Source organism: Bos mutus, chromosome 3, assembly GCF_027580195.1.
Source record: "Bos mutus isolate GX-2022 chromosome 3, NWIPB_WYAK_1.1, whole genome shotgun sequence".
NCBI lineage: Eukaryota > Metazoa > Chordata > Mammalia > Artiodactyla > Bovidae > Bos > Bos mutus.
The window spans coordinates 78266205-78283695 of NC_091619.1; the positions used below are offsets into that span (position 1 = coordinate 78266205).

Genomic DNA, 17491 nt, shown 5'->3' on the forward strand with positions numbered 1-17491 from the left:
AGCGACCCCACGGACTGCAGTCTACCAGGCTCCTCGGTCCACGGGATTCTCTAGGCAAGAGTACTGGAGTGGGGTGCCATTGCCTTCTCCTTATCTGTTATAGGCACTTCCTAATAAAACTCTTATACCTCTAATCCTGTCGTCTTCTTTTTTTTTCTAAGTTGAAGTATAGTTGATTTACAGTGTTGTGCTAGTGTTGGTGTACAGCAAAACGATTCAGTTTTACTTATATGTATGTATATGAGGCTTCCCAGGTGGCTCAGTAGTGGAAGAATCTGCCTGCCAATTCAGAAGATACAGTAGGCACAGGTTCGATCCCTGGGTCAGGAAGATCTCTTCAAGGAGGAAATGGCAACCTACTCCAGTATTCTTGTCTGGGAAATCTCATGGACAGAGGAGCCTGGTGGGCTACAGTTTAAGGGGTCCTAAAGAGTCGGACACGACTGAGCGCGTGTGCATATCACCTTGTATATGTATAGATCTATATTCTTTTTTTGATTCTTTTCCATTATAGGTTATTATAAAATATTGAATATAGTTCTGTGTGCTATACAGTAAATCCTTGTTATTTATCTCTTTTATATATAGTACTGTGCATCTGTTAATCCTATACTCCCAATGTATCCCTCCCCTTCTTCCTGTTTGGTAATAAGCATGTTTATTTTCTGTGTCTGTGAGTCTGTTTCAACACTGTTATGTAAGTAAGTTCCTTTGTACTATTTTTTAATTCTGCATATAAGTAATATCATGTAATATGTGTTAGTCTCTGACATTTCACTTAGTATGATCATCTCTATGTCCATCCACGTTGCTGCAGATATCATTATTCCATTCTTTTTATGGCTGAGTAATATTCCATTGTATACACACACACACACTACATCTTCTTTATCCTTCAGCTGTTGATAGACACCGTCTTGTTTTTGATGGACCTATAATGTATGCTCTGCTAGTGACTAGCTAATCTAGTGTGATCCATGCACTGTAATAGAGCTGGAACAGTGAGTTTGTGTAGGCCTTTTTACTAACCGTCATAATCATTTATTGAGGTAATGGGTAGGTAGTGTTATTCCAATTTTATATGTGAGGAAGTGTGTTAGTTTCTCAGTCGTGTCTGACTCTTTGCAACCCCATGGACTATAGCCCGCCAGGCTGTTCTGTCCATGGAATTCTCCAGACAGGAATACTGGAGTGGGTAGTAGTCTTTTCTCCAGGCGATCTTCCTGACACAGGGGTCAAACCCAGGTCTTTTACACTGCAGGCAGATTCTTTACCATCTGAGCCACAAGGGAAGCCCTTGTGAGGAAACTAAGTATTAATTTAGGACTTGTCTGGGGTACTAAGCTAGGAAGTGGCAAAGTTGAGCTGAAGTGCAAACTTAGGCCCATATGTACTCCAAAGTCAAATTTACTACCAGGCCATGGGACATGGGCTGAGGACAGAGTTAACATCTTACGAGAGCCGAAGTATCTGAGGAAGAAGGACCTTATGTCTTATAGCAGTGAGCTGAGGCACTCAAAGCAGGTTTCAAACCAGATCAAGGTTTATCTCAAGCAATAATTTTAGGACAGAACCAATACTGTCTCAAGGGTGTGATGCCTCACAGTATCAAAGTTCTATTCTGGACAGTATTCTCTCAGAAATTTTAGTCTGGAAAGGTTTTTAAGTGTATACTCATAAGTATACATATATGATTCATTTGCTTTCATCTTTTTTCTTTGTTAAATTATACTTTTAGCAAATATCTATTGATCTTACACTGTATGTCATGCATGATTCCTTCTAAGCAAAATATTATATTTTACTTTTCCTTCTTGTTACATTTAATCAGACTCTTTTTCTTCCTTTCAATCTGTCCTTATGAATTCATGTTTTCAATAGTCTTCTGTCTTCACAGTGCTAAGCAGTGGAAAAGGATCTTGTTCTTGTAAGTGTAATCATTTCCCCATCATAGATGGAGGCGAACTCAGTGCACCAGATATCACACGGAAGAAGATCAATCCAGTTACCGTTTTAGTTTTGAGGTAAAAGATTTAACATTTAATTTTACTTTTCCCTATTTTTTTTAGGAGGGTGCAATGAGGGAGAGGGATTGTTAAATGAAAGGCAAACATTTATGAATACTATATTTTCAACACAAATGTAGTCTTGACTGTAAAAAAAAAATAGCACTTTAGGCATCTCAGAGCATTGAAATTTTAAGTGATTTAAATATTACACATTTAAAACATTTAGCTCTATATAGATAAAACTTAGAGTAATGTAGAATGAACACTTATTCCATTTCCTCTCATTTTCTATCTCTTAAATCTCTTTTTAAAAAAATTAGCATGTATCACTATCTGGCATTGTCTTAAACTATTTATTCACTCACTTGTTTTCAACTATCCTCCCCAATTAGGAACCTCTTCTGTCTTATTTCACTGCTGTATTTGCAAGACAGAATAGTGCCTGGCACGTAGTGGTACTCACCAAATATTTGTTGTAATTCATTATTTAAGCTAAAAAGGGGATGACTTTCCTAAAGAATCACACATAAAATCACAATATAAGCAAACAGATAACAAATCAAAAACCCACAACAGTTCAACATACTTGACTACGAGAAAACAGAAAACTTTAACAAGTTTAGTGTTTTAAAGAGCAAATAGTATGTTGGAAGAAAGTATGTCAGAAAAACTTTGCTATTTTTAGTAAAGCTTTAAATAACTTTGCTATTTTTTATTACTACTACAAATTGATAGAAGATAGTATGACCCCAGAAAATAGTGGACAAAAAACAAAAACACATTATTTCTCCTACTCACCCTTGCTTGCCAAGCACATTGATACATTAAGAGAAACATGACAAACAAATACTAGTGAGAAAGCCCAGGGAAAATTATTTATCTCTTTAACAACCATGGAAATTCAAAATTAAAGCAACAGGGTCTATTTTTGAAACATTAAGGTTATAAACTGTTTAAGGGCTTTCCTGATAGCTCAGTTGGTAAAGAATCTGCCTGCAATGCAGGAGACCCCAGTTTGATTCCAGGGTCGGGAAGATCCCTTGGCGAAGGGATAGGCTACCCACTCCAGAATTCTTGGGCTTCATTTGTGGCTCAGCTGGTAAAGAGTTGCCTGCAATGCGGGAGACCTGGGTTCAATCCCAGGATTCCCAGGTCCAAGGATTCTGACTTGGAGAAATCCATGGACTGTATAGTCTATGGGGTCACAAAGAGTCAGACATGACTGAGCGACTTTCACTTTGACTATTTTTTTTTCACTATTTTTGAAATATTAAGGTTCAGATCAGATCAGATCAGTCGCTCAGTCATGTCCGACTCTTTGTGACCCCATGAATCGCAGCACACCAGGCCTCCCTGTCCATTACCAACTCCCGGAGTTCACTCAAACTCACGTCCATCAAGTCCGTGATGCCATCCAGCCATCTCATCCTCTGTCATCCCCTTCTCCTCCTGCCCCCAATCCCTCCCAGCATCAGAGTCTTTTCCAATGAGTCAACTCTTCGCATGAGGTCGCCAAAGTACTGGAGTTTCAGCTTTAGCATCATTCCTTCCAAAGAAATCCCAGGGCTGATCTCCTTCAGAATGGACTGGTTGGATCTCCTTGCAGTCCAAGGGACTCTCAAGAGTCTTCTCCAACACCACAGTTCAAAAGCATCAATTCTCCAGTGCTCAGCCTTCTTCACAGTCCAACTAACCATTTAAAAAGTTATGTCCATTGTTACAAAACTGAACATTGTATCTATTTGCTGCTGGGTCGCTGCCTCACTTCAGTCGTGTTGGACTCTGTGCGACCCCATAGATGGCAGCCCACCAGGCTCCCCCAGTCCCTGGGATTCTCCAGGCAAGAACACTGGAGTGGGTTGCCATTTCCTTCTCCAATGCATGAAAGTGAAAAGTGAAAGCGAAGTCGCTCAGTCGTGTCCGGCTCTTTGTGACCCCATGGACTGCAGCCTACCAGGCTCCTCCGCCCATGGAATTTTCCAGGCAAGAGTACTGGAGTGGGGTACCGTTGCCTTACAGTGTAAATCTGTGGAAACTTCTCCCATCCAAGTACTTACCCGGCCCAACCTGGTTAGCTTCCAGGATCAGAGGAGATTGGGCATGTTCAGGGTGGTATGGCCATAGATTTGTGGAAACTTCTTGGAAAGTGACAGGCCAATATGAATCTATGAATCAAGAATGTAAAACTATGCAGTCCATTTGATTCAATAATCCCATTTCTGTGAATGTCTCCTAAGGTATTTTCTATTATAAATGTTACATATTTAATTATTATTTAGGTTATGTGCATGAAGAAAATCATTGATTATGAAACTTCTGTAGTAAGCATTTAGGTAAAGTGCTTATAAATTAAAATAAGTTTAAGGGAACATTTATAAAATTACATGTATACTATAATTATACTTGTATTAAAAATATTGCTAGTGAAAAAATAATTACAAGAAAATTAGAGGTGATTTTGCTTCTCTTTTCTAGTTTCCAACTTCCTGTAACTGAATGTTATGACTTGTACAATGGTATTTTAATTTAGTTTTGTTTTTTTTAGTATAAACTTTTAAAGGCAAACTTCACTGTTTGAATCTATTTTCCCATTGTAATCTAGGTAATAGCTTTTGCAGAGAGATTGGTGAGCAAATGCTCTTTTGATGAAAATTCATGTGTGAAAACTATGTATGTATGATTGTTGGTTGGATGCTTTTTTTAAAAAGATAATTTCCTAATACTTCTACTTCATTACATTTGATTTGGTTCAATTTAGATTAATATTTGGAGTAGATTGTAGGTTTCTTGCTACATATCACCTTAAAAGGAAATATGTTTATTTCTCCTTTTATACTGTTCTCTTTCTCTCTCAACATTCAGAAAACGAAGATCATGGCATCCAGTCCCATCACTTCATGGGAAATAGATGGGGAAACAGTGGAAACAGTGTCAGACTTTATTTTTCTGGGCTCCAAAATCTCTGCAGATGGTGACTGCAGCCATGAAATTAAAAGACGCTTTCTCCTTGGAAGGAAAGTTATGACCAACCTAGATAGCATATTGAAAAGCAGAGACATTACTTTGCCAACAAAGGTTTGTCTAGTCAAGGCTATGGTTTTTCCTGTGGTCATGTGTGGATGTGAGAGTTGGACTGTGAAGAAGGCTGAGCGCCGAAGAATTGATGCTTTTGAACTGTGGTGTTGGAGAAGACTCTTGAGAGTCCCCTGGACTGCAAGGAGATCCAACCAGTCCATTCTGAAGGAGATCAGCCCTGGGATTTCTTTGGAAGGAATGATGCTAAAGCTGAAACTCCAGTACTTTGGCGACCTCATGCGAAGAGTTGACTCATTGGAAAAGACTCTGATGCTGGAAGGGATTGGGGGCAGGAGGAGAAGGGGACGACAGAGGATGAGATGGCTGGATGGCATCACTGACTCGATGGACGTGAGTCTGAGTGAACTCCGGGAGTTGGTAATGGACAGGGAGGCCTGGCGTGCTGCGATTCATGGGGTCACAAAGAGTCGGACACGACTGAGCGACTGATCTGATCTCATCTGATCTTTCTCTCTCTCCCTATATATTCCATATAGAGTAACTTTTAAAAGTTTTTCTCCTTTCAAACATAAAGTTGAATTCCTCACCCAATTTAATTGGTGGCATCCTTGGTCATTGTCAACTAATTTAGAGAATTTGGGAATCACATGAGATTCCTTCCTCTGCTGCAACATCCAGATCTAATTAGTCATTACCCACTGTTTATTCTATCTCCTCAGGTTTTTGACAACTTCCCATATCTCTCCCTGTTGCATTGTTGTAGATGTTGGTCTCATCACTTGCAGTTTGGAGCTTTGCAATATTATGATTAATCTCCTTGCCTTCTAGTCCATCTTCTACATTATCCCTAGATTAGCAGTTCTCAAAGGGGATGATTTTTGTTCCCCAAGGAATATTTGACAATGTCTAAAGATCATGGAAAAAGCAAGAGAGTTCCAGAAAAACATCTATTTCTGCTTTATTGACTATGCCAAAGCCTTTGACTGTGTGGGTCACAAGAAACTGTGGAAAATTCTGAAAGAGATGGGAATACTAGACCCCCTGACCTGCCTCTTGAGAAACCTGTATGTAGGTCAGGAAGCAACAGTTAGAACTGGACACGGAAAAACAGACTGGTTCCAAATAGGAAAAGGAGTACGTCAAGGCTGTATATTGTCATCCTGCTTATTTAACTTCTATGCAGAGTACATCATGAGAAACGCTGGGCTGGAAGAAGCACAAGCTGGAATCAAGATTGCCGGGAGAAATATCAGTAATCTCAGATATGCAGATAACACCACCCTTATGGCAGAAAGTGAAGAGGAACTAAAAAGCCTCTTGATGAAAGTGAAAGTGGAGAGTGAAAAAGTTGGCTTAAAGCTCAACATTCAGAAAACGAAGATCATGGCATCTGGTCCCATCGCTTCATGGGAAATAGATTGGGAAACAGTGGAAACAGTGTCAGACTGTATTTTTCTGGGTTCCAAAATCTCTGCAGATGGTGATTGCAGCCATGAAATGAAAAGATGCTTACTCCTTGGAAGAAAAGTTATGATCAACCTAGATAGCATATTGAAAAGCAGAGACATTACTTTGCCAACAAAGGTCCGTTTAGTCAAGGCTATGGTTTTTCCAGTAGTCATGTATGGATGTGAGAGTTGGACTGTAAAGAAAGCTGAGTGCTCAAGAATTGATGCTTTTGAACTGTGGTGTTGGAGAAGACTCTTGAGAGTCCCTTGGACTGCAAGGAGATCCAACCAGTCCATTCTGAAGGAGATCAGCCCTGGGATTTCTTTGGAAGGACTGATGCTAAAGCTGAAACTCCAGTACTTTGGCCACCTCAAGTGAAGAGTTGACACATTGGAAAAGACTCTGATGCTGGGAGGGATTGGGGGCAGGAGGAGAAGGGGATGACAGAGGATGAGATGGCTGGATGGCATCACGGACTTGATGGACATGAGTTTGAGTGAACTCCTTGAGTTGGTGATGGACAGGGAGGCCTGGCGTGCTGCAGTTCATGGGATTGCAAAGTGTGGGACACGACTGAGTGACTGAACTGAACTTAAAGACATTTTGGTTGTCATAACAATCAGGTGGGGACTAGGGAGCTGGCGGTGGGGGGAGAATGGAGGAGGAGCAAAGGGGGTTGCTACTGGCATCTAGTAGTTAGAGAACAGAGATGTTGCTAAACATCCTGCAGTGCAGAGGACAGCACACTGCCCCCCCACCCCCCATGACAAAGAATGTTCTGGTCCAAAATATCAGTAGTGCTGAGGTTGAGAAACCCAGCCCTGAATTGATTCTTGTCAAATAAAATCTGCTGACATACCTCAAAAACAACTATTTTGGGCAAACTTTTTTGCATAAGGCTCATCTTATTTCCCCAGTCACACAGAATATACTTACCACTGCCTGTATGTACCGCTTTCTCCCTGGGTCCTATGACTTAATTTGCTACTTGTAGCTTCTTCTTTTCTTTTTGATTTCTTCAGGCTGGGTTTCATGGTTCTTCCATTGATCACTTTTAGAAGAGCATGAATCATACTGAATTGTTGCTTATCTATCTCCTCCACTCCACTGTGAGCATCCAGAGGTTAGCGAAACTATGCCCCATAGGGTCAACAGAAGCTGGTAACTAACCCATATTCTTGAGCTTTATCTTACAGCTTGCTAAAAAACCCCTTGCTTGTAGCCTGCCTTCACTGAGCAAGGCTTAATTATTTTGTTGCAAATTGCATATCCAGCAAGCTTCATAGCTTAAACCACAAGATGCTTGACGGAATTGTTTTCCGGGAACTTGGAGTCAGCTGGGTCTAGTCTGAATTCCAGCCTGCTAAGACTGGTTGAGACCACTGAACCTAAAACTGGGCATGCACAAGTGTTCCATAAATAACCTTTGGACATCAGAGGGCCAAAAACTGTATTCCCAGATCATGGTAAGTGCCTCCATTTTTGAATATGCATATCATGAAAGTCGCTCAGGCGTGTCTGACTCTTTGCAACCCCATGAACCATGCAGTCCATGGAATTCTCCAGGCCAGAATACTGGAATGGGTAGCTGTTCCCTTCACCAGGGAATCTTCCCAACCCAGGGATCGAACTCAGGTCTCCCACATTGCGGGCGGACTCTTTACCAGCTGAGCCCCAAGGAAGCCCTACATACCATGAAGAAGCATGTAATTCAGATACTCCTGTTCAGAACCTGATCGCTTCATCTTTTCCCACCCTCAGTCATCTTTCCCCACACCTGAGACTACACTGTTTCTTTATCTCTGAAATATCCCAAACTCCTCCCTTTGGAGAGGCAGATTTGAGATTTATTCTCTCATTTTCTTGCTTGGCTGCCTTGTGGATAACTCCTTTCTCTGCTGCACATCTTGGTGCCTCAACATTTGACTTGCTGAGCTTCTAACCAATGAACCTGGTTCAGTAACATCAGGAACTGGGTCTTTTTTTGAATCCTCAGCACCCAGTGCAATGCTTGGTATGTAGGGGATGGGTCTGAATACAACCAAGTTCCTCTTCTTATTTCATTTCATGAGTCCTGCAGAGCAACCAGATTTGTTCTCAAGCCAGTGAGTTCATTGCAGCTTTCCTGACTTTCCCTTTTCTGTACCCTTTGCCTTACCTGAAATTTGGTTCTTTAATGTTTCTGTCTCCACTCATATCACTGCCACCTGTTCTTTAAGGCCTACCACATGTATGGGGCCTGGCGTTATCTTAGGTCACTTTCAGCATAATCTTTATGAAGAAGGTATTATCCATATTTGATAGGTGAAGAAAATGATGCAAACAGTGTTGAGTGGCAGGTAAGGCAAGACATTCAAACACTCACAAGGTAGGCAGCTTGGCTGGACCTTCCCCACCTGATTCTCTTGTCTTCTCTGTTAGCTCTGCTATCTCCTTCCGGAAGGCACCCTGGAGATTGTTTAGTTTGCCCCTCAACTCTTACGAGTAAATTGTAAATTGTTTAGGGTAACACAGGTGGTTAATAGTGGGAGTCACACCTAGAACCCAGAACTCCAGATTCAAATGCAATTTTCATGCACCACATACCATACCCAACACTTGCTTTGTATGAAGTAAGCCACAGTAACTCCTCAAGTCTCCAGGAATCCTGGAGGGTTAGTAGAGTCAGGACACATGGGGAAGCCTCAGGGAGCAGTGAGCTGAGTTGCAGAAGTCTAATTATGCACAGCCTAGGCAGGTTCTCATCCAAAGATTTCCTCTTTGGATGAGAAGATACTGGTATATTTTAAGTATGGGAATGAGTGGAACACTCACATGTGAATTTTAAAAAGCTCACTGTGTAGAACTGGAGACTGCATTGACTACAGAGTGACAACTTAAGATATATTTGCGGTCCTTCAGATGAGATGAGAGATGGGGGTAGCCAGGATCATGTTGTTGGAACACTTGGAGAAACAAATGGACTGGAGACACGCTTAGGAAGCAAAATCACCAGGATTTGGTCATAGACTGCCTGTAGGGTACGAACCTTGGCTATAGCATTATCTTGACTAAGATAATTAAGTCTTGATTTGTTTCCTCATGGATGAAAGGTAGATAAAACCTACTTCGAGGGATTATTAGTAAAAAATTAAAATCGCTGGCACACATTAGATATCAACAAATGTGTTTATTACTATTTATACGTTTTTTAAAAAACTTCTATGACCTTTAAATACAGAATGGGTAGGATGTGAAGTAACCTGTCAATGTAGGAAGATTTATCTCTTAAGGTCCTGTTAGCCTCGTGCCTCACTAGCTCGCCTCTTGCTCAGTGGGAACAAGAGGCAAAGAACTGTGAGAAATGCACCGTAGTTCACAAAGATGTGGTGAAGTGCACTGCAAATCTGAGAGGGGTCTACCTACGGCCAAATCCTGACAATTTCACTTTCTGGCCGCAGACCTCTCATCCTGCATTGGTGTTTTAGACTACGTGGTAAAAAGGAGCGAGTGAGGGGCGGGGGCGTGAGCAAAGCAGGATGGGGCGGGGCGGGAAGGCTGGAGGCACAGAGTCCTGCGCGGCGGCCGAGCCACCGCCTCCGCCTCCACTGCGGTCCCCGCCCCCCTTTCCGGGGCAGCTGTGCGTGACGCCACGAGGAGGCGGAACCTGCCGAGGGGTGGTAGGCGGGGCCAGTCGCGGGGCGGGGCGGGAGGCGGGTGCGTCGCCCAGCGTAGGCCGCGGCGGCCGCCGAGTAGTTAGCCGCCGTAGACTTACCCCGGCCCGCACCGAAAAGGTGATTGCCAACCCTGCGCCCACTCCTCAGCCCCCGGCGCGTAAACGCCGGGGCCCTGGGGGGTTAGCCGCTTAGGGAGCTGGCCGCCCGACCCTGACCCTCGCAGTGACCCAGAGCCCCCCGGCCCAGGCGCACACGGAAGTGGTGAGTGTCACCGAGTGGAGGTAGGGAAGCCTGCGGCGGCCGTGGGCAGCGAGACTAGGGGCTCTCAGCCGGGCACTGGTGGGAGACGCGGCTGCCCCTCTCGGGCCTCGCGCGCCGCGCACCCTGGGTCGCTCCTCGCGCTGGACCTGGGGGCCGGGCCGGGCCGAGGTTGGAGCGGGCTGGGAAGGCGGGGGATTTCCAACAGAGCAGAGCCGGCTGGCGGCGGGGAGATCGGGGGCCGGGGCCCCCCAGCCCCGAAGGGGAAAGGTAAAGGTTCTCTGCCCCCTCCCCCAGAGTGCACACCAAGTTTTCATAAACAAGCCTGGGACGCGCTGACATCCTGTTTATACCACCCGGAGATACAGGCGCGGGGTTGAGGTTTGACGTCCCTCGCTCTTGAACCGAGAACTTGACCGCCAGCCTTTTGGCAGAATTGCCGGGGAGCGGGAGGAGGATTTTTCAGGCCTCAGGACGGATGCTGAGGGTCTTAGCCTTTGACTTCTTTGCCATCTCAGCGAAGCAGAGTTTCTAGGATTTGGGGCCCTGTTTGGGGCAAAGGGGCGTCTGGGGACTCAGGAGACGCCCCCTCCCCTTTTAGGTTCTTTTGGGACTCGGGCCCCAGGCAACCGGCGAAAAGTGTGAATGACGCACCCTGGGCTGAAGGGCCAGGGAAGAGGAACAGTGAAGAGCCGTGCGGCAAATAGTGAATCCTTCTGTAAAGGGTCTGCTTAACCGAAAGTGGGGCTGGTCTCTGGCTCCTTGTCTAACTCCTCAGACTCCGTCCGCGCGCGGCCGTCAAACATCAGAAAAGAGACGTCGCTTTAGCAGGACTAGTAAACACCCCCTTGTAAGTCACTCCCCAAGGTTCCAGGGATGTGGACGCCTTGGATATGTGTTTACCGAGGAACTTCTGTAGGAGACTAGAAAAAGGGTATGATTATTACCAGGTGTTCTGCACCTTTTTTTTTTTTTTTTTTTTGTATGGCATGTTCTTTGTGAATTCCTTTGTGTCCATGGCAAGAGGACCCCGTCCCCGTGCCACTTCGCTTAATACGTGGCTGTGAGCTGTTTTCTGTCCCTGGTTGGATACATGCTATTAACTTTTTTTTTTTAAGAGTCCAGGAGTTTTCTCTCTGTGGCAGTTTACATCTGTATAAAATTGTCATTACTTTTTTTCGGTGGATGAAAGCGTTAAAAACCTGACATAGTTAAGTGATGAGTATAATGGAGAAACAAATGTGATCGTGGAGTGTTTGGTTGTTTTTTTTTTTTTTTTTAAGAAATTTGCGTTATGGGCATTTACAGACTGGAAAAAAATATTTAAGATCAACATTTTATATTGATTAAATCTTTGTTCCTTCCTTTCCAAAACCCCATTTTGTGTTGTTTCTGGCTTTTGCTTTGGGTGACTGTTTTTCAAGACCAGGCAGTCGTTTTTATTGAAGGATCAATGTGTTCTTCTGTACTTTGTGGTGAAGGTTAATGGAGGCTACAAGGGTACCAGACACTTTGGGTACAATAGGCATTGTAATATGGAGAAAATGTCTCCTATGTATAGATCCAGATCACATTTAAAGACGCAAGTGCATCATACCTACAAGATTATGAACAGTGTGAATAGGAATAATCACAACCTCTTAACTCTCCGTGTTGTATTAGCTAAGCACTTATACTGTATCTTAGTTTCTCTAAACACCAAAATGTATTTTTTTAGTACTAGGATTGCAGTGTGACACTTCGTATTGAATAAAGCTAGTTTAGTTTCCCCATTCCACAATATACTAATTGCTTATTATTATTGGGAAATGATGATAGAGGGTGAATAAATTATACATACATAGATAAAATAATTCAAACATTTCCCAAAATATAACTATGTTTCAATTTGTTGTAATTTAGTCAGTCTTAATATCAATTTGGCTAATGCTCTATATGTGTTTATAATTATCTCTGATCAATTGGTATCTACCCTTTGCAGGTTTAAAGTGTTCAGGGGAATTAGCTTGCAAAATGTTTTCAATTCAGGCATTTGCTAAAAAGCTGGTGAAAGTAAGGAATTTTGAGGGCAGAATTGCTTTTTGCAGGAAAAGGGACTCTTTAAATGACATGAAGAAATGCTTCTAAATGGGATAATGAAATCTGCAAGTTTAGATTCTGGGTTCACAAACACTAATGGTTTCAACTGCAGCCCAGAAATTCTAATAATGTTTTGAAGTTATCACTCAGTTTCTTCTGAATAGCTTGAAGTATATGTTTGGACAGAAACCCAGCTGAAGCAAGTGTTGAGAATGTGTAGGTTTATACCCATTTTAATAAAGGGGATTCTAAGGTATAGCTGCATTCATAAAGTTTATTAACAAAGACTGAAGTCTGTTTTTTGATTAAGTTTTTACCCTTTAAATGCACATTATTTTATATATCTTTATTATGTATATACTTATGTTCTAATGTGGTAATATGCTCTTAGAAGATATATCATCTGAGATGTGAGTGTTTATACAAGGAAATTTTTCTTGTCTGTTTTCACATTAAAAAAACTATTTTAAGTGGATAGAGAATTGATTAATTAACTGAATCTTGCTGAGCAAGCAGCGTCTGATGGTCTGTGATTTATCATGGCCCAGTGTTCTGTCGAGCCTTATCATAGAATAAAGATACCAGAAAAAACCTTGTAGATTCTTTTGGACCAGTGTCCCTCAGCTGGGTATAATTGTGCGCCTAAGGAGGTATCTGCAGTTTCTGGAGACATTGTTAGTTGTTAGAACTGTCAGGGTGTGGTGGGAGTGGGAGGAGGCAGTGTTACTCGTGTCCAGTGGGTAGAGGTCAAGGATTCTGTTCAGCATCCTACAATGCATGGTGCAGCCCCCGACAGCAAAGAATTCTTTGGCTCAAAATGTCAGTAGTGTTGGGCTTGAGAAATTGTGCTTTAGCCAAGTGGGTAACAAGATCCTGGCTTCTGTCATGGCAGGCTGCTTCACTCAGGCACCTGTTTTCTTCATCTGTAAAATATCCACTTTGGCTGTCACACAAAGCTGTTGGGAAAAATTACAAAAATAATGGATGGAAACCATGAAGTGCTGTGCAAATTATAACTATTGTGAAGAAGTGATTTTTTTTAAATTGAAATATGGTTGATTTATAGTGTACTGATCTCTGCTGTACTGCAGTGACTCAGTAATACACACATAGACTTTTTAATATTCTTTTCCATTATGGTTTATTAAATGTAGTTCCCTGTGCTATACAGTAGGACCTTGCTATTTATCTATCCTACATATAATTGTTTGCATCTGCTAATCCCAAACTTTCCCATCCTGCTCCCTCTTGGCAATCACTTATAGAGAACCCCCTTGGTTCTTTGTAAGATGTGATTTTTTAAAATAAATGAATTGTTAGATATACTGGTTGTTGAGGAGGAAAGGGGGTACAGTATGTTGAATGCCAAGATTGGATAGTTTGGTGTTATTCAATTCTTCCTTCATTTTATAGGGTAGAGGATTTACTTAATGTAGTTTTATTATTATTAGAACATAAAATTTTTATCTCTATTATTTCTTTAAATGTAAAGATTTTCTCATTTAACACATTGTGAAAAAACAAAAACAAAAACAAAAAACACATTAGACCATAAAGCAGAAAGTATAGGAGAAAAGTCAGCCATGGCCCACTCCCTTACCCATTTAAGGACAAGTTCTTATCAGTTTTTTGTCTATTAGAGTCATTAATGCAGGAGAAGAGTTAACTATGGAAAAAGCAGCAGCTGGTGACCAGGGAAGGTGCTGTTTGCTTTTGTGCTCTTCATTTTTTTCCCTAATAATTATGTACAGTCAGTTATGTTATAGAAGACATTAGAGGAATTGGTTCTTTGTTTTTGTACTTTGTCAGCTGCCCTCCACCCGCCTTCTTGTTTGGCATGCTGTTTCCTCTCTGCTTCTTGCTCTCCACTCAGCTAGGTGTGCCACTGTTGCTTCCTGTCTCGAAAACCCTATGGTAACATAGCAGCTGCCATGTTGAAATGACCGTGTTTCAGGGCAGGAAACTACTTCCTATGAGTATTCTTTCCTCTGAAGTGCACCAGTTTTTTTTTGGCAGTTTGAGGCAACAAGAAAGCATAAAAGTTTTAAGTTCATTTCCGTGGTATATTTACTTCTGAGGTTTTATGATCTGTGGTTCTTAACAGCTATCAGTGGGCACACCATTTTTCCTTGGTGCTCTGAGTAAACTGCCGAATGCCCAGTCAAGCCCTGCTTTAGAAGCAATGAAAATTTCTTTAAGTCTGCTCTAGACAGAAGACTGAGCTGGTCTTTGTTGGGATTTTTTTAATCTGTGGTAACTGAATTTACTTATCGTTAATATTCACACAGCACTCTGTTGCATTCCTTTATTCATTTAGTAAATACTTTTTGAGCTCCTGTTGTGAGCCTCAGGGAGGGAGTAAACAGAAAAAAACAGGCAAAAATTCTACTTTTATAGAGTTTGGTGGATGATCCTTTGTATGTTCATAGAGTCTTCGTTGCAGGTTATGCACATAAAAATAAGTAAATCCTGCATTATAGAATGTTTCCTGGAAACTATCATGGTACTCCTTTAAAGTCAGAGTACCAAGTAGCTCCCCCCTTGTTCCCCACTTTTTATAGATTCATTAACTCATTCTTTGTATATACAAACATCTCTTTGGTACAAAGTTCCTGGCAGATGGATAAGACAGTTCATATGGAAACAAGCCTGCTATAAATATAACACAGTGTGGTTGATGTTATAGTAGAGGTCAGAGTTAAGAGCACTTTAGCCCCTGAAGAGAGCTGAATCCTGCTTGGAGCCCTTGTCTGATGCTTTTTTTTTTTTTTTCCCCTGGCTGCTCCGCGCAGCACGGGCATGTGAGGTCTTTAGTGACCAGGGGCTATCCCCACGCCTCCTGCAGAGGAAGCCAGAAGCCTTAACCACTGGACCACCAGGGAAGTCCCTCCAATGCTTTTTTTTTTTTTTAAGAAAATCATTTGAGTTGGGCTTGAGGAGTAAGTAGGAGTTCTTTTCCTTAGGGGTGGATGGAAATTGAGGCAGAGATAGAGCATGAGCAAAGGCACAGAGGTGGGCATGTACATGTGGGTGACCAATTTGGAGGTGGCCACAGTGACCAGAGCAGGGTACTGAGAGGCAGCAGAAAGAGGCTGGGCTTGGACGTGCAGGATGGGGCCAGGCTCTGAAGACTACTCAAGTCTCTGAGCGTTGTGAGTTCAGAGACCGTGGCCCATGTTGAATGAATGAACTGGGAAGATGGGAAGCCATTCATAGTTTTTGAGCTTCAGAATAGCATCATTAGAAAATGGAAGTACCCACAGTTCTATAAAGGATCAGCTTCATTTGACCGTTGTGCAACTGTTCATCCTCTGCATCACAGAAAATGGTCCTTACTATACACTTTTATCAATTGTTCAGAAGACTGCTAGGAAATAGAAATACTTAGAGTCAGAATAGATGTCATTAAGTCCATGTGTGTTTTCCTTATAGTAGAGTAAAATTTTATTTTGCTTTGCTTTTAATTTATAAAGGATTTGTAGACAATTAACCTAACTGATTCTCAAGGCAGTAGGAGATTAAATACAACAAATGCAAGAGATGGGAATTGTTAAGAGGGTGAATACAGGAAGGTCCATTGTCTGAGGCAGGCAGTGTTAATTTTTTATATTGGAAGTGAATGAGGAGAGGTTTATGAAAAGCAGAACCTTAACTCAAAAAGTGAAGCACCCTGTGTGGGGCCATTTAGTGGAGAGGCAGAGCCATCATAAATACCATAGCATATTGAAGGTGTCATTCTCACAACACAGTACAGTAATTGGTATGGAAAATGAGCAAACCATTAAGAAGAGAAGAGTTCAAGTTGTGGAGCATAATGGAAATGAGGCCAGGTACTTCTGGTCTCTAGGAGAAAAGGGCAGCTTTAGGGGTTGAGAGATATGCAAGTGGTAGGCAGAGGTGGGGGTGGAGTAAGAAGCTGCTGTCACGATTGCAATAGGACAGCCTTGAAGAAAGAGCTTTCTTCAGTGTGAAAACCTGGTGAGGAATCTTTGCTCGGCAGGAGGAGCTTTCACTCTTCAGGGAAAGTGACTTGAGTGATCTACCTCTGCAAACCTAAGGAGGGGAGCTGTGGCTTTCTGTGGAGAAGGTGATGATAATTGCTGGAACCCACCAGTGAGGAGAGGAGAGAGACTAAATCAGGTCAACTTAGTTACACGTCTAGATAGTACACAGACAGACTTACTGTCTTGTTTTTTATGTAATCTGTGTTTTTGGAGGCTCTGGAGCTGGACTGTTTAGTTTGATCCTAGCTGTGAGAATGTGGGCAGGTTATACCTGTTTCCTTATCCATAAAAGGAAGTTGAGGTAGTACCTACCTCTAGGATTATTTGAATATTGAGTGACTGACTACACCTAAAGGTTTGGGAGTGGTGCCAGGCACATGTTATGGTGTTAAACATTTGTTGGCTCTCTCGCTTTCTTTTTTTTTTTTTCCCTTCTAATTGGTGAATATGCTTTGTGTTAAAAACGAAGAGTTCAAATTATGTCCAGAATGCTGTAAGATGGTAGGAAAGTGGACCCACTAAATAGAAAACAAAGAGTAGCTGATTCATTCAATATTAGAAAGGCTTCAGTTAGAAATGGATAAATAAAAAATGTTTAGGCACCTAAAGAAGACATTTTCTCAAATCTAGAAGAGTTCAGTATGTAGACAGCCCCAAGGTGGTAAATAAATTAAGTTTTGCCCCATTTTTAACATTTTTAAGAAAAAATGAGAAACAAAGGTGCTTTTAATTTAACTTTAAATGCCATCCAAGGTATATAATTTGGTAGGAATGTATTAGGCTTTCTGGGAAAGTCAGTATAAAAATACTGTGTTGCTCTCCCTGATTCAGTTTACTTAGCGAGTGGTGAGCTGTTGGCAGAGGGGCAGCAGCATACCTGTTTGTAAAATGGTGTCTTTAGAGTTGTGTAGAAGCTTAAAATCTTATAAATCAGGTAATGTCCTAGGGAATTTGCTGCTAAGGAATTATAAACGTTTATGAGAACTCTTAAATAATGTTG

At 41.9% G+C, this 17491-nt stretch overlaps 1 protein-coding gene across 2 annotated transcripts in view; it reads left to right on the plus strand.

The window, feature by feature from the left end:
• The first annotated feature begins 10185 nt into the window (after nt 1–10185).
• The window catches only part of JAK1 (Janus kinase 1), a 139415-nt gene continuing 132109 nt past the window's right edge, over nt 10186–17491 (plus strand). Inside the window, exon 1 of one of the 2 annotated variants that reach the window (XM_005886692.3) lies at nt 10186–10411. The gene's annotated coding sequence lies outside the window, so the exon portion shown is untranslated. Of the gene's footprint in view, nt 10412–11322; nt 11343–17491 lie in introns of those variants that run through there. The other variant, XM_070367894.1, reaches the window with a different exon arrangement.